Source organism: Lissotriton vulgaris, chromosome 4_1, assembly GCF_964263255.1.
Source record: "Lissotriton vulgaris chromosome 4_1, aLisVul1.2, whole genome shotgun sequence".
NCBI classification, from domain to species: domain Eukaryota; kingdom Metazoa; phylum Chordata; class Amphibia; order Caudata; family Salamandridae; genus Lissotriton; species Lissotriton vulgaris.
The window spans coordinates 385,894,256-385,909,113 of NC_141691.1; the positions used below are offsets into that span (position 1 = coordinate 385,894,256).

A 14,858-nucleotide genomic window follows, 5' to 3' on the forward strand; every position below is an offset into this window, starting at 1 on the left:
AAACTCGCTCGCGCACGTAAGGGTATGCGCGCGTACGGTACGCGTACGGTGCGCATACGGTGAGCACATATAGATATATAATTTGCTCAAATTCGATTTTCTCAACAATTACTGGAGGGATTTTCACCAAATATAGAAAAGGCACTACTGCATACCTGTCTCTACCATTTTGCCAAGTTTGGTGTAATTCCGTTCAGCCGTTCGAGCTGTAGCCGTGTCTAAAGGTCCCATAGAAAATGCAATTTGAAAAATTTCAAATTCAATTTTCTCAAGAACTACTGGAGGGATTTTCACCAAACATAGCAAAGGCACATGTGCATACCAGGCCCTACCATTTTGCCAAGTTTGGTGTAATTCCATTCAGCCGTTCGGGCTGTAGCTGTGTCTAAAGGTCCCTATGGAAATTAACATGGGAAAACACATTTTGGGACCACCCTTTCGGCCCCCGCTTGACAAATCCCCCCGAAACTTTCAGGGAAGGAGCGGAGCGGAGCTGGCCAGAATTCTGGAAAAAACACGCAGATTCCTCAATCAGCGCCAAAGTTATTCCCAATAGAATGTTGAGCGCATATAGATATATAATTTGCTCAAATTCAATTTTCTCAACAACTACTGGAGGGATTTTCACCATACTGCATACCTGTCCCTACCATTTTGCCAAGTTTGGTGTAATTCCATTCAGCCGCTTGGGCTGTAGCCGTGTCTAAAGGTCCCCTAGAAAATGCAATTTGAAAAATTTCAAATTCAATTTTCTCAAGAAATACTGGAGGGATTTACACTCAACATACAAAAAGCACTGCTGCATACCAGTCCCTACCATTTTGCCAAATCTGGTATACTTCCGTTCAGCCGTTCGAGCTGTAGCCTTGTCAGAATGTCCCTATGGAAATTAACATGGGGAAAACATGTTTTGGGACCCCCTTTTTTCTCGGCCCTCGCTTGACGAATCCCCCGAAACTTTCAGGGAAGGAGCGGAGCACAGCGAGGCAACTTTAAGGAAAATTACAGGCAAATCCCTCAATCGGTGCCAAAGTTATTCCCAATAGAATGTTCAGAATTTCCTATGGTAACTAGGTCCTAACTATATATACCTACTGGCGACCGCCAGTAGGTAATATATATATATATATATATATATATATATATATATATATATATGTTCTAGGCTTGACAATAAATTCCTTTTGACTGACTGTTGACACCCGCTCTCTTTCCCACCACACTATTTAACTTAGAAGCCTTCAACAGTTTACTCTCGCTACCCTGAGAATCAAGTGCTGAATGTACAAGGCCAAATTTGCAACCCCTTAGTAGGATGGATTGTAGGACAACCCCCATATTGGGGCCCAGTAACCCCTGTCTACCTAGTTGCCTCCTGAACAGTGTCTGACAGGGAGTAAGCCTCTTGGATAATTATGCTCCGTGGGTGCCTAGGTTGCTTGCATTTGACAGTATAGTCATGCTTGGATTTGATCAAAAAGATTCAGCTGCTTTACTGAAGCTGCTATTAGATCTCTCAATTGGTTTCTGAGTTCAGTTTTACAAAAATGATGTAGCTACGGCCATTTTAAGTACTTTTCAAATCAAATTTTGTCATAGGGCCTTGGGGAATCAAGAGCTCCACAAGCTGGGTGTACCACCTTAGTGTGACCCTTGAGATTCTCTTTTCGGAGGGCCTTGGTCTAGTGAGAATTTATTTGTTGAACTCATAGTGTAGGATGGATGTGCCAGTTGACACAACTATAAACAGAACAATTAAAATCAAACCCCCTTTCTCCCCAGCTACCCCCACCCCTTCTTCCCTCCCAGAATCATCTGTGGTCCTTAAACAACCGTTAAAACCAACCAATACAGTTATTATAATGGAGCATTAGTGGTGCACCTCCAAGCTCCAAGACTTTTCGATGCTGCAGTGTTGCAGCAAGGTTTGAGGCATGAGTGGAATCATAGATTGAGTGCTTACGGCCCCAGGCCAGATGACCAATGGTGGTTGCTTGTCACCCCTGTCTACAGGGGCTCACATTGGAGTTGTCTACTTTAGTCACTGTTCCAGCATCTGCTGGGCTTCCATGGGCTAGGAACACCAAGGGGTGCTCCCATTTGTCTCCCTGAGGAAGGCCCACGTTTGTTTCAAATGAGCCTGGAAACCATTGTATCAGGCCGCATCCAATACCATTTTGACTAGGGGCTCAGGATAATTGGAGATTTTCTGTTGTGTATGGTCTGATCCAGGAACCCAGTGGAGAGCCTTCTTTTACTCTGCCTCCTCCAGTGTCTCAAAGAAGTGGGTAAGATAGTTATGTTTTACCTTCATGGCCATTGGAAGATCATTGCTCTCAATTCTGCTCAAACTCATCAAAGGATTTACCTTTCTGCTTGGCCTTTTAAAGTAATCTGGCAAGATCATGATGCATGTGGATTGGAGTGTTAGGTTCCCAGCTGTCCTTGCCTCCCAGATTATTACATCCCAGTCTGGAAAGTTTCAGGATACGAGCCATCATTGGACGTAAAGCACCTCTCCCCACGGAAGCCTGAACCATGGGGAGAGCAGATCATTAGGGATCCAGGATTTCAGCCAGGTCTCTTGAAAGTTGGCTTTCTGTTTCTGCCACATATGGAAATCCCAAAAATGAAAGTGATTGTGTTGGGATCTGTTTTCTGCATCTTCTGATATGGTTATGAGTTGTTTATTAGAGAGGAGTATTTTAGAGACCATGGATTTATGGGAGGTAATTTAATTTTCTAGGGTGGAGATTCAAACTTCAGCCTCTGCAACTTACTTGGTCACTTTGCAAAGGTTTTGCTGGAGTAGTGTCACATCCACCTTCACCTCACTAATCTTCATTTCCACCTTCCTAGACCCCTGGTTTGCCTGCAGGAGGGCCCTGGTATCAGTGGAGTTTTTGAGCACTGATTCAGTGTTTCTTCATTGTGGGCCCCAGTCGCACCTAGATGATGGGTCGTTAATTTGTCAATCCTTGTTTGGACCTATGACACTTCTCTGATTGACTCCAATCCTAGTGCTGCTTGCAAGAGTCAGGTGCACTGGATGGGCCCTTTTTGAGTCTTCAGGGGTAGTAGGAGATTACAGGACAGGCTCCCAAGCTCCTCTTTCAGTGCTGTCGCGCATGGCCCCCTCAAAGCTTTGTAGCAAAGGGAGGGGGCAGAATGAACATTAAGCCATCTGCATGATATCTGTGCATACCACGCTAGTCCAATGACTGCACCAACCATCCAGCAGAGCGAAGTTGGGTGGTGCAAAGGCTGGGGTGGCATATGATTGTAAGGTCTCAGCGACATGGTGGAATCAGGAAGCCCAAAGTCACAGCTTAAAAGGGCTAGAAGAACTGCACTATGTGACTATAGTATGGCAGATATCTTCCTTGATGCCAGGGTTCTGTGTGGGGTGCCCATTTTAAGCCACCCGTCTCCTTGTCCAGTCAAAACCTTGGAACTCACCTCTGATGATCACCCCGGAGCCCCCAGTAATGAACAATTTGGAGGTGGGGAAGGAAGGGTTTGCACAACCATCCTGGCTCCGTGCAACAACTGCAGGATGAGAGGGAAGGAGGGGAGAGAGAGGGCAACCTTTCCACTCACTAGTGAGGGGGACTTCTCCTCTGTCGATCGGCCAAGCTTTGGGCCCAAGTTCTTAATGCGGTAGGATGCAGCACCATGGACCAGTAGGTGTAGGGATCTCTGAGGGTGCATTGGCACAAGCCCGACTTTCTTGCAGGGCCACTTGTGCAAAGCCCTCGGGACTAGCACTGCCTCATTTCCCCCACAGACAATGCAGCGCCGCTCTAGGCCAGGCCGAGGGGCTAGTGCTGATCTTTGCCCTCCCGCTGTAAGACTAGTACACAGGGCTTACATTGGGCAGCAACAGGCCATCTGAGCCTATGAGAGCATCTGCTGGCACACAATTTGCCATCAATATATCAAATTAATTGTTTTGTAATAAAGAGTAGTTTGGGGGAAAATCCTACTGCAATAGCACATTTTGCATTTACTATTTATGTTCTGCTCCATTTAATTCTATTTCGTAGCTCGCAATGCTTCCTTGCATCCATTTTGACATGAGGGTGCATTTCATGCTAAGAAAAGAGCGCTAAATGCAGGGAGTAAGTTGGGAAATATCCTACACCAAAACACGTTTAGCCCTATTTCATAGCGCTAAATGCATTCTTGCACTCATTTGAGACACAAGGTGAAATTTTGTAGTAAAAGAATAGTGCTAAATGAATGGAGTAAGTTAGGGGAAATCTTTCCCCAGGAGCACATCAAGCTAGCATAAGTCTGTTCTCTATTCATGTTCTGTTGTATTTAGTGCTATATTTTAGCACAAAGTGCATTCTTGTGCCCATTTTTTAAGTGAAGGGATACTTTAGTTGTAATAAATAGTGCTAAATACCGAATTACCCTTCTTGCATAATTATGCATAATCTTGCAGAATTCTTAGTTCAGTCTGTGTGATTATGCAACACTGAATCACACGAGCTATACTCACCTTTAGCATTAAGGCCATGGCCAGAGCCATTAATAGACATTCGTCCTGTACCAATATGAAAATGTTGTCAAGGTAAATAATAATTTTCACCTCTTTTAACTAGTAGCTGGGAACTCTTGGGACATGTCCGGTTTCGGAAAAAGAAAATGCTGAGCAGGAGGTTTCTTAAGCTTGGACTAATACTAGCTAAGCGCAAGATTGCAATGGGATGGCTGTCCCCAAGATACCCAAAGATTGGTTAAAAGTTATGGCGGAATGGGTTACTGCAGAGGGATGCCATATGAGACTGACGCGAAGAGATGTAAAATTGGAAGATGACATGAGAGCATGGATGGCAATGCTCACAGAATTATTGACGCCCCTGGATGTACTGCCATCATAGCTCATAATACCATGAATAGTGAGAATGGTTGTGAATGAGCCAAAATTATTGGTCAGGGTAGTGAGGACTACAATAATGGTGGCAAGGGGGGTAGCCCCTGCCCTTAGATCATAAATGTAACCTGACACCAAAAACACCAATGAATGGCATTAGAATCGAACAGTCTGAGGGAGGGTGAGGGATGAGTGAGAGGGAGGGGAGGGGAGGGAGAGCCAAAAAGCTGTTGAAAGATAATAATTATAATTGATGTAATAGATGGCTCGAGTTTGTACCTTGTTATTTATGACCTAAAAAAACAAATAAAAAAATATATTAAAAAAAACTAGCAGCTGGAAACTTTACAGTTTAAATTATTTGCAAACATTTTTAGAACTATGGCAATCCAAAAAAAAACTAATATTGACATACGGTGTTGCTCATTTCAAGGAAACAAAAGCTTCTTGTGTTGTCAAATGAATGCCAGGACTAGCAAATACATTTCACAATTCACTCCCATTTAAAAGGGAGTCTTTGAGTAGAAAACACCTTCCATTTTGCAATGGTTGTAGAGTAAAAGCCGTAAGAGGTTCTTCAAATGTTAGTCACAAAGTTGCTCTATGTTTTTCTTTTACACAACAAATGTTGCGAGATGCATTTTAACTCTGCAGAGAAAGAAAACTTTGCTAGTAATGTCATGAGTGATTTATATGGGATGTCATCAGTGATGTCATCAACGATGTCATTTAACATGCCATGAGTTTTGTGATATCTAATAAGCAGTTCATGACCGGGGCACAATTAATGGCTTGTTTACTGCACCATAGCTGGTGAATTAGGGTGGTTTTTCTGTTCGTGGGCTCCCGTGCATCTTTGGTTTTTAGCCCCTGAGGGCAATGGACTATATGTAAAGGGGGGCCCGGAGGGGCCCCAGGGATCGCCACCCCCGGGGCTTGTTAAAATGATGTACAGGGGCTCTCAGGCCCCCCCCCAGCCCCGGGGACCACCAACCCCCGGGGCTTATTAAAATTGGGTGGGGGGCTCCCAGGCACCCTCAGCCCCGAGGACAGCCACCCCGGGGCTACTTTAAAGTCAGTTTGGGGGGCTCTGAGGCCCCCCTAGCCCCAGGGACCGCCACCCCCCAGGACTACTGCAAATTAGGTGTAGAGGGCTCTGAGGCCGCCCAAGCCCCGGGAACCACCACCCCCTGGGCTTCTTAGAAATGTGGGAGGGGGGCCGCTTGGCCCCCCTCCTGGAGTCTTGTACAGGCCCTGGGGACCACCACCCCCCCAGGGCCGGCTCCTGCGGTGTCCCGGGGTGCCCACCCCTGGGACACTGCCATTTGCAATGACAGGGCGGGAGCCTCGCGGCTCCCACCCTGTCAATGCAAACTGCTTTCCTATTTGGAAGAGCGAGCAGGAAACCTGCTCTCTCTTCCAAATAGGAAAGCAGATTGCTTTTCCATATGGGGAGCAGCATGTTAGTGCCCCGGAGCTGTGTTACAGAGTGTTGTAAAAAGGGGCATGGCCTCTGAATACTTCTCTGCAAGCATTTGCCATTTGGCAATATACAGTATGGTTTAAGTCATGTAATTTTATTTATAGTTGTTTACATTTGTTTCACCTCAAACAATACTTTACCTTGATTTCTGCACCGGTTATTTTTTTCTGTGTGTTTGTATAATAACGGAAGGGGCTGTGTTGTAATGCAATTACATAGGTCTCTAGGGAAATCGACCTTGTGATCATTTCAAGGGTCCTGTGTTCTAATTGCTTTGTGTCGGTGTGGTGTTCTGTTCGCCGGCAGCTTTCTGCTGACTGGTAAAGGGAGCACAACATTGAGAGTCATTGGCTTTGCAAATAAAGCCCTAAAACAATGACTTGGTGTTCCAACTCGTTAATACACTCTCCTATTCAGTGAAAACTACCCCTATACAATAGAAACTTTCCTTTTACCTGTGTCAATGATCAGGGTTCATACCACGGATTGCTGTTGCTAAAGGGCTAATTTTACAATATACATATAACTTTAAAAAGAAAAATACAATATATTATTAAACAAAATTCAATATCCTGAGCAGTGATCTTATAGTAATGTACGTATACGTCCACACAGCATTCTTAGATGTTGTTCTTCTTTGTTTTTATGTCATATCTTGTATGGTTATCTGTGCTCCAATCTTCATCAATAAAGATACAGCCACAGCTTAAGCCAACACGTGATTAGTCTTTATGGGTTTAACCATAGACTTCATCAGGGAGCCTGTGGCATTATTGATGGCAATCCTAATATTACAACATCTGTCATAAGCCACTACACAGTTGCTTCAGTAGTCGAAAGTATCCTTGATGCAGTAAGTAATCCGACGGACAGTGCTCCACATGTGTCTTTGGGGGAACTGCAGAATGATAAACAGACCAGCACTCTTTCTTTCTGAGACCATTTCCATATGTACTGAAGCAGAGCTGCTCTACAGTAGCTAGTTGTTAAACCTGACATCTTTGACATGGTATATCATTAGACGTTTTGCCTTCGCTCCGTGATTTTTGCTGAATTCGTTTTTGTTTGCATAAGGACTCAGTGAAATGCATCCCTGATAACCAGTGTTAAAGTGCTTGTGCTCTCTCCTTCAAAGATTGTAAAATTGAACTACACCTAATTGAAACATTAATTTTACTTGTAAGTCCCGTGTAAATGATACTACATGTTCCCTAGGCTTCAAAGTTAAATGCTACTAGTGGGCAACAACAATCATTGTGCCAGCCACTAAAGTAACTTTTTGAAATATTTTCTCAGTTCTACTACTGCATCAAATTGTTCAGTTTTAAACTGCAATTTCGAACTGGCAGAATAAGCCTCTTTTATTTGTATGACAAGTAAACACTGTCAGTTGGAACCAGTCCGCACAGCTAAACAAATTAAATGAAGACAGATTATGAACATAAATGCGTATACACTGAAACGTGTATAAAATACTTTTACACTTGTAATGTATTTAATGGTTAATATCCCACACATTCAAGACGCGTGAGAAATGCATTACCTCCTCGTTAGTCTTCCTCGCCCCCTGAGTTACAAAGTGAGCTTTAGCTCCACAACAGAACCCTCCAAAGCAAAAAGAAACCACCTCCCACCCCCTCCCAACATGGCCGACCAGTCCCACCTGACCTCTATAAGAGGCGGGCCGGCCCCACCAATCAGCCTGTTTTTTTTGTTCTGCACGATTCTCTCCAGAGCACTGTTCTGGTAAGATGGGCCGGCGTGAGCTGGCCCTTGGGGTTTAGGGTGGAGGACCTGCTCTAGCGGTCTCGAGTGCCTTATGCCTAAAAATCCCCCCCCCTCTTCCTTCCCCCGGTCCTGTGGGGCCGGTTAGGTACTGCTATAGCATGCCAGTGGTTTACAGGGGGGGGGGCGGCAGGGGATATGGGGTGGTTGGACATCCCTGTGTATCCCCAGGTCGTTCCTGATGGGCCCTGGCCACTCTGTGGGCTTTTTGGGTCCGGCGCAGCAGACGCCCATTGAATTACTCCTGGGCGCGGGCTGCTGCCCTGTTACAGACGGCCTGCAGTTTTTCTTGCTCAATGTATCTGCTGCAGTGCGGTTTGGAGTTATATGCTAATGACGGTTGGGCTGGCTTATCAGGTCAGTTCCGCCTCGCTCTGCTGTGTTTTATGCAGATGGCGCTCTGCCTTCTTTCCACGAGTGGAGGGAAGTGCTGGGATAGCTCTGTCAGCTAAAGAATATGTATGGTAATTGCATGCTCTTTTACACTACGGACGCTGGCGGCACTGGGCTTTCCCTGCATGACTCTGTGATAGAGCACGTAGCTCTGAGCTGGGAGTCGCAAGGAGCTCCGCACATACCCTGCCTGGGAGCGGTGACTTTCGAACCGCCTGGAGATCCCGGGTACAATGTGGGGCCCCCTGGACTTACCTCGCATGTCGGCGGGGGCTACACGGTCCGGATCCGGAGGCTCTCCTCGGGAGTCCCTGGTGCGCGGCGCTGGGCGCTGCCGCCTCCATCCGTGATGATTGGGCCCCTACGGAAGGCCGTGCGGGTGTTTGCTCCGGCTGCTCCCCGCCCCTCGGGGGCGGGGTTTGATGGCCACCAGGTGCGTCCGAATCCGGGTGTGGCGCAGCAAGCTGGAGGGCAGATTCCGGTGCAGTGAGGCTAACGGTTCTAGCCCCAGCTCTGGCGGCAGCTCGGCCGAGCACCCTGTGGCTCTGGGCATTAGCTTGCTAAATGACACGGCTGTTTCCGACTGGTTTGGACGCAGCATGCAGGGCGCAGCTCGATCCTCGATGAGGGCTTTTTTCAAACCAGGGAGCTGTGGCTCGAAGGTGAGGCTTGTGCCTTTGGTGGGGACGACCCCCACGGGCCAGGGTTCGAATCCTGCCGGGGCTGTAGAAGTGTCCCGAGGTGGGGTATTTGCAAACAGTGAAATTTTTAAAATAGCGCAAGGTCAGTGCCGTTTTGCAATTGTTGGTGCGGTGGGCCAGGGGCGCTATTGGGTTCGACTCCTGGCTGGCTCGACTCTGCAAAGTGCTCTTCTCATCCCTTTGTTGAAAGGTGCAGTTATTATTCACAACATGAATTTAGTCGTGTGTTTAATAGTCTCTACTGTACTCTGCCAATGGCGCCGCATTTAAGCCGGCCCCGTGTTGGCGGACTGTAGCGTGCAACGCTGGGGTGGTGTTCGTGTTGTTCATATTCAAAACCGATGATTCTGTCATCGGTCTGGCACGAGCTGTATGCACTTATGTCTGGGCTTAGCTGTGCACAATCGATTGCGCGCGGTACTTGTACGGCAGTTCTTAATCTGAACCATGCCGAGGTTGTGCAGTGAAGATGTGTGGCTCAATGGTTTGGGCGGCGGACCCTGAGACAATCCCGGCTCGGTGCCTATCCCATTGAGGGAGTCACGCCTGGCAACTCCACGACGCGGTGGATGCCTGGCATCCGCTTTCGGAGCCCTTTGGTCTGTTTTTTTTCCCCTATGGGGGCAGGGTGGCGGTGCCTTCTGGTCTCCTTGGGGAGGCGGACTCCCGGTTTGGCGGCAATAGCCCTTCTGACCGGACGCGGCGGGGGCCCTGGACCCCTCCTCGCCTCATCTGCCTCTCGCCCAGGGGGTCGTGTGCGTCCCCGGTCCTGGCCTTTCAGCCCTTCATCCATCTGAGGTTGACAAAATGAGTACCGTTGAGTAATTATTATCTGTTATTCGGTGCCAAGACAACTACGGGTGGACGTGTGCTTTACGCGTCCTGCGGCTCTGGGCAATGGCTTGTTTTTTTTCCGCATCGGCCCCCTCCAGGGGCCTGACCTCCACCTTGGAGGTGTCCGGGGTAGGACGCCTCGGGGACTTGACCAGGTGTCCACATCGGCGTTCGTGCGAGCGCCTTGGGCCCTTGCGGAGGTGTTGTGTGCTGTGGCGTGTTGCGCTTCAGTGCAGTTCAAGAAGGGCTCCTGCGCGGGGAGGTCACGCAAGTGCGTGATTCGTTCCGCGTGTAGCGTGACTTTCCATCTGCCAGCGGCAGTGGTATGTCCCGGGGTGTCTCGGGGTAGGGTCTCTGCGCTGGTCGCCTGTCTCCCTTCCTCTGCCTGCGTCCATGGTGAGGGGCGTTGGGGGGGGGGCTTTGTCGCCTTTCCCACTCGGGCTGCGTCCTGGCCTCCGGTCTTTTCATTTGGGGCCCGCTCCCCCGGGCGCGGCCTTCCTTCGGACTCCCCATCCGCCTGTGGGGGTGGTCGTCCCGCCCTTGCTGGGGTGGGGCCCTTCGGCCTTTCCACCCGAGGTCAGTCTTCTCGGGGTGCTTTCGGGGTGGGCTTCCGGGCCCGAGTGACGGCTGTTCCCGACCCGTCCTGGGACGTTGCTGTCCCGGTCCTGGGGCTCGGGGTCCGTGTGGTGGCCTGTGGGGCCGGCCTGCGAAGGGGGGGGCCCCACTCTCACTACCTCTCGGCCTCGTCTCTCTTCTTCCCCCGTGGGTATGGCTTCACGTCTGGCGGTGTCTCTCGCCCGTCGGCTCCCTGACCTAGGTACGGTGGCCCCTTCGGTCCTCGTATCGGGCTTGTCCTCCTTCGGGGGGGCGTGTGCCTGGCCCCGGTACTTCCCTCTGGTTCATTCAGGGGGGGGGGGTGGGGTGGGTAGGCGTCCTTTGGCGCCGGGTCGTTGGGGGGTCGGTGGGATCTCCGGAGGTCACGCAACTCCTCGTGCTTCGGAGTTTGCTGTTTGTCCTCCTAGCCTGCCGTCGTTGTTCTGTGCTCGTTTCGGCCGCACATTGACTGTGATTGGGGGGCTTTGGGTCCCCAGGTCTTGGTCGGGTCAAGCGTCCTGGTGCTGTGGGCGTTCCCCCGGGGTCCGGCTAGGTGAAGGCGGTTCGACGGTGTCGGATCTATTCCTTCGCTGCCTGGGTGCCTCTGTTCACGGAAGGGGACTCGGCCCTCCTGCCCGGGTTCTACTCCTCCTTCCGGGTCCTGGGGGTTGCCCGGCCTGTTGCCTGGCCATTTCGGTCTGTGGTACGCGTTCCCCCGTGCCCTCTAATGTCGCGGCTGGACCCGCTTGGGCAGGGCCAGGGTACTCCTGGGTGCTCGCCTCGGCAGCGCATGGTCTTAGTTTGGAACATGGCAGTGTAGAGGGGCCTGGCACCCGCGCGTAGTTGACACACGAGTCGGGGTGCGTTCCGGTTTTTTGGTTCCCGGCGGGGTCCGCCGCCCCGGGGACCCTCTCCTTTGGCGAGCTGACGGTTCGAGCCTCCTGGCCGATCCCGGATCTTCCCATACCGTGGTTGGGTCCCCCGCTCTCGGCATCGGTGTTGTGCCGACGGCTGGCCTGCCTCCTTCGGCAGGCCCGGGTCTGGGGCGGGTGCTCGGGGTTGTGGATTGCTGCGGGGTTCCCGCAGGTCTTCCACGTGCTCTGCCTGTGCCCGGCGCTGGGCGCCCTTCTCGCATTGGCGCGGTCGGCTTGGTGCTGTCCCCGCCTCCGTGGTCCCCTTGCGGGTCTTGGTTTTCCGGTCTGAGGGGTGTTCCTGGAACGTGGCCCCTTCTTTCCTGTGGGCCCGGTGGGCGGCCGTGCGGGCCTTCCACTGTCCGGTGTTCGACGGCCTGGTTTCCTTGATGGCTCGCTTGGCTCCGATGATATTTCTCCTTCGCCCACGGGCGCTCTGCCGGTCTCCCCCTTGGGGGCTCGCTTCGGCTGCTCATATACTTATGTTGGAATGTTACAGGAGATTTGCAGGGCCCCTGCGCAAGGGTGTCTCGCAAATTCGGGAGGCGTTCCACGGGAGTCTTCTCGCTCGTTCTACGAGCTCTTCGGGGTCCGCCCTGTTGGGCCCCGGCCCTCGGTGGCTTTGCGGTTCCTCGCCTTTCGGGTGATTTTCCCTGGTGGCGATGGTGTCTGCTGGGCGGATGGGCGTGCGGGGGTCGTTCCTCCGCTCCCCGCCCTTCTTGCGGGTTTTGCCGGACGGGGTTGCTCCTCCGGCACGTCCCCCGTGTCCTTCCCGGGGTCCCTTCCCTGGGGCCTCGGACTCAGGTGGTATCTTTACCGCTTTTTCCGGCCAACGTGGTTCCTCCCTTGTCCGGACTGGTTGTTCGGCGTGCTGCTTTGGCTTCTCTTAGCCGCACGTTTTTCCTTTCCCGGTGGGATGACCTGTGTTATGCCTTTTGGGCCCGGTTCGTTCGGGCCGCTAGCCCTCGTTCCTCCTTGGTTCGCGGGCTTACACCGGCTGGCATCCTTCCCTACGCTTCGCTGGGTTCGGTGGATCCGGCGGGGGCCCAGGGTCGGTCCGCGAGGTGTGGCTCTGTTCCCTGGGCCCCCTTACTGGGTGTCTCCTCTGTGGAGTTTTGTCTGACTTCGGCGTGGTCATCACCCGCCTGGTGCGTGGGTCTCTGGCAGTCCCGGGGGGACTTCGCTGGGGCCGTTCTGAGTGCTGGAGCTGCGGCTCCTGGTTGGCCTCCTTTTCCTGGAGGTCTTGATTTCAGGTTTCCTGTGGTCCCTGTTTTCTTTTCAGTTGTTTTACATCAACCTTGGGTTGGTTTCTCTGCATCACCGTGTGGTGTTGTTGTTCTGGTGGTCAATGAAGCCTTGTTGGCTTGGGTATTGGCTCACTTTGTAACTCAGGGGGCGAGGAAGACTAACGAGGAGGTAATGCCCCGGTTACTTACCGGTAATCTTCATTACTCCGAGTATAGTCTTCCTCGCCACATGAGTTCCCTCCCCCCTCCCTGTCTGGCTATCGGCTTCATTGTTTGCTTGGTAGATCAGGCTGATTGGTGGGGCCGGCCCGCCTCTTATAGAGGTCAGGTGGGACTGGTCGGCCATGTTGGGAGGGGGTGGGAGGTGGTTTCTTTTTGCTTCGGAGGGTTCTGTTGTGGAGCTAAAGCTCACTTTGTAACTCATGTGGCGAGGAAGACTATACTCGGAGTAATGAAGATTACCGGTAAGTAACCGGGGCATGTCTTAATATTCACAGCAACATAACAAATGATTTGAAAACAAATTGTAACACATATTTTCGTCATCGATCAATGCTTCTCTCACGAAATTGTTGTGCATGCCCAATGAATTTTAGGAGCGACATCCCTTCTTCAGGGCCCCTTCAAACTGTAATCAACAAATATACCGGTTTCAGAGTTCACCATCATACATAGAGGGGGTATTAGTGCAGGTTTCATGGAAAAAAGATGCAGATTAGACTTGAAAATACCAGATCAATTCACTGGTGCAACTGTGAAAGAAAGGGGGTTGGCCGCTCGAACATTCCTTCGCCCATCACGAAAAATAATGATCTAAAAGGTGCCCAATAAATATTAGCTGTGATAGCGATGTGAATATTAGATCAATCTAGTGAAAATTTTTTAAGAATGAAGTGCTTACCCAAGCTTTTAGCACACAGTACTGAATTGGAAGAAAAAATAGATATTGAAAATAGCAAGTACCCACCAAAGTTCTCAAAGAATATTGCAGCATTCTGCCATGCTGTGCAGTTAGTGTAGACAACTGAGCAATTAACTAGACAGGTTAAAGATGATCAAAAATGACTAAGGGGCATATTATCAAGAACGGCGTTAAAATTTTCGCTGCTTTAGCGGGGAGAACTGCAGCTGAAGCGGAGATAATGGGCTTGACAATATGCCCTTGAGAATTCCAATAGAAGCCCATGTTCACACCAGAACATGGGCTTCTATGAGAATTCAGCATATTATCAAGCCCATTATCGCTGCTTTAGAAGCAGTTTCCTGCCACTAAAGCGGCAATCATTTTAATGCCTTTTCTTGATAATATGCCCCTAACTTACACAATGAGTAAGAACATCGCCCAAGAGAAGAGAAGTTAAAAAAGTCGTGACCTGAAAAAACAAATGTAGGCTTGTGAATTTCAAACTCCAAAATTCTGAGTGAATCAAGTGGTAAAAAAGATTTTACGACGAAAACTGGAATGCCTTGTACTTAATATCTTGTGAAAGCCACGCTATCCTGATACTCTTGACAAGTTTGACAAATGTAGTCCCTGCACAATAGAGGGATACTGTGAACTCCAAATTTTTGTAACCAAGGAAAGCATAACTGCTCACATGGACAATACTTGAAAATGACTCTTAACCACTTCTATCAGCGTGTGTGTCAGAATTAACTGAATCACCAGAAAGTGGTAGCTGCTGCAATCAGCACGTTTAATGGCATTCTTGCAGAACAAAAATAAAAGCAGGATTTATCTTGTGAGCTAATGTGTTCAAATACAGAATGGAGTCGCCATCTTGAAGGTGCCCCGAGAATGTGAGCACAGAAATATTTATGTGCTTGATTGGAAGAAAAAAATTATACCCTAATGAAAAATATAAACAAGTGGAACAACATGCTCTAAAATATACAATCTAGTATGCAAAAAATGCATGCTGTAAACCTGTAACCTGGTGTAAGGTTGCTCGATGAAGTGTGGGCGTTCCCAAAACATAGCTGCTAATGTTCTGGATAAAAATAAAAATGTTATACTACCATGATAGG

The 14,858-nt window shown here is 49.7% G+C and overlaps 1 non-coding gene across 1 annotated transcript; it reads left to right on the forward strand.

Annotated features, from left to right (window-relative positions):
• The first annotated feature begins 12,038 nt into the window (after window positions 1-12,038).
• On the forward strand, window positions 12,039-12,143 carry LOC147718785 (U6 spliceosomal RNA). Its single transcript, XR_015295406.1, has one exon. It is a non-coding gene; the product is annotated as a U6 spliceosomal RNA (small nuclear RNA).
• Window positions 12,144-14,858: the final 2,715 nt, after the last annotated feature.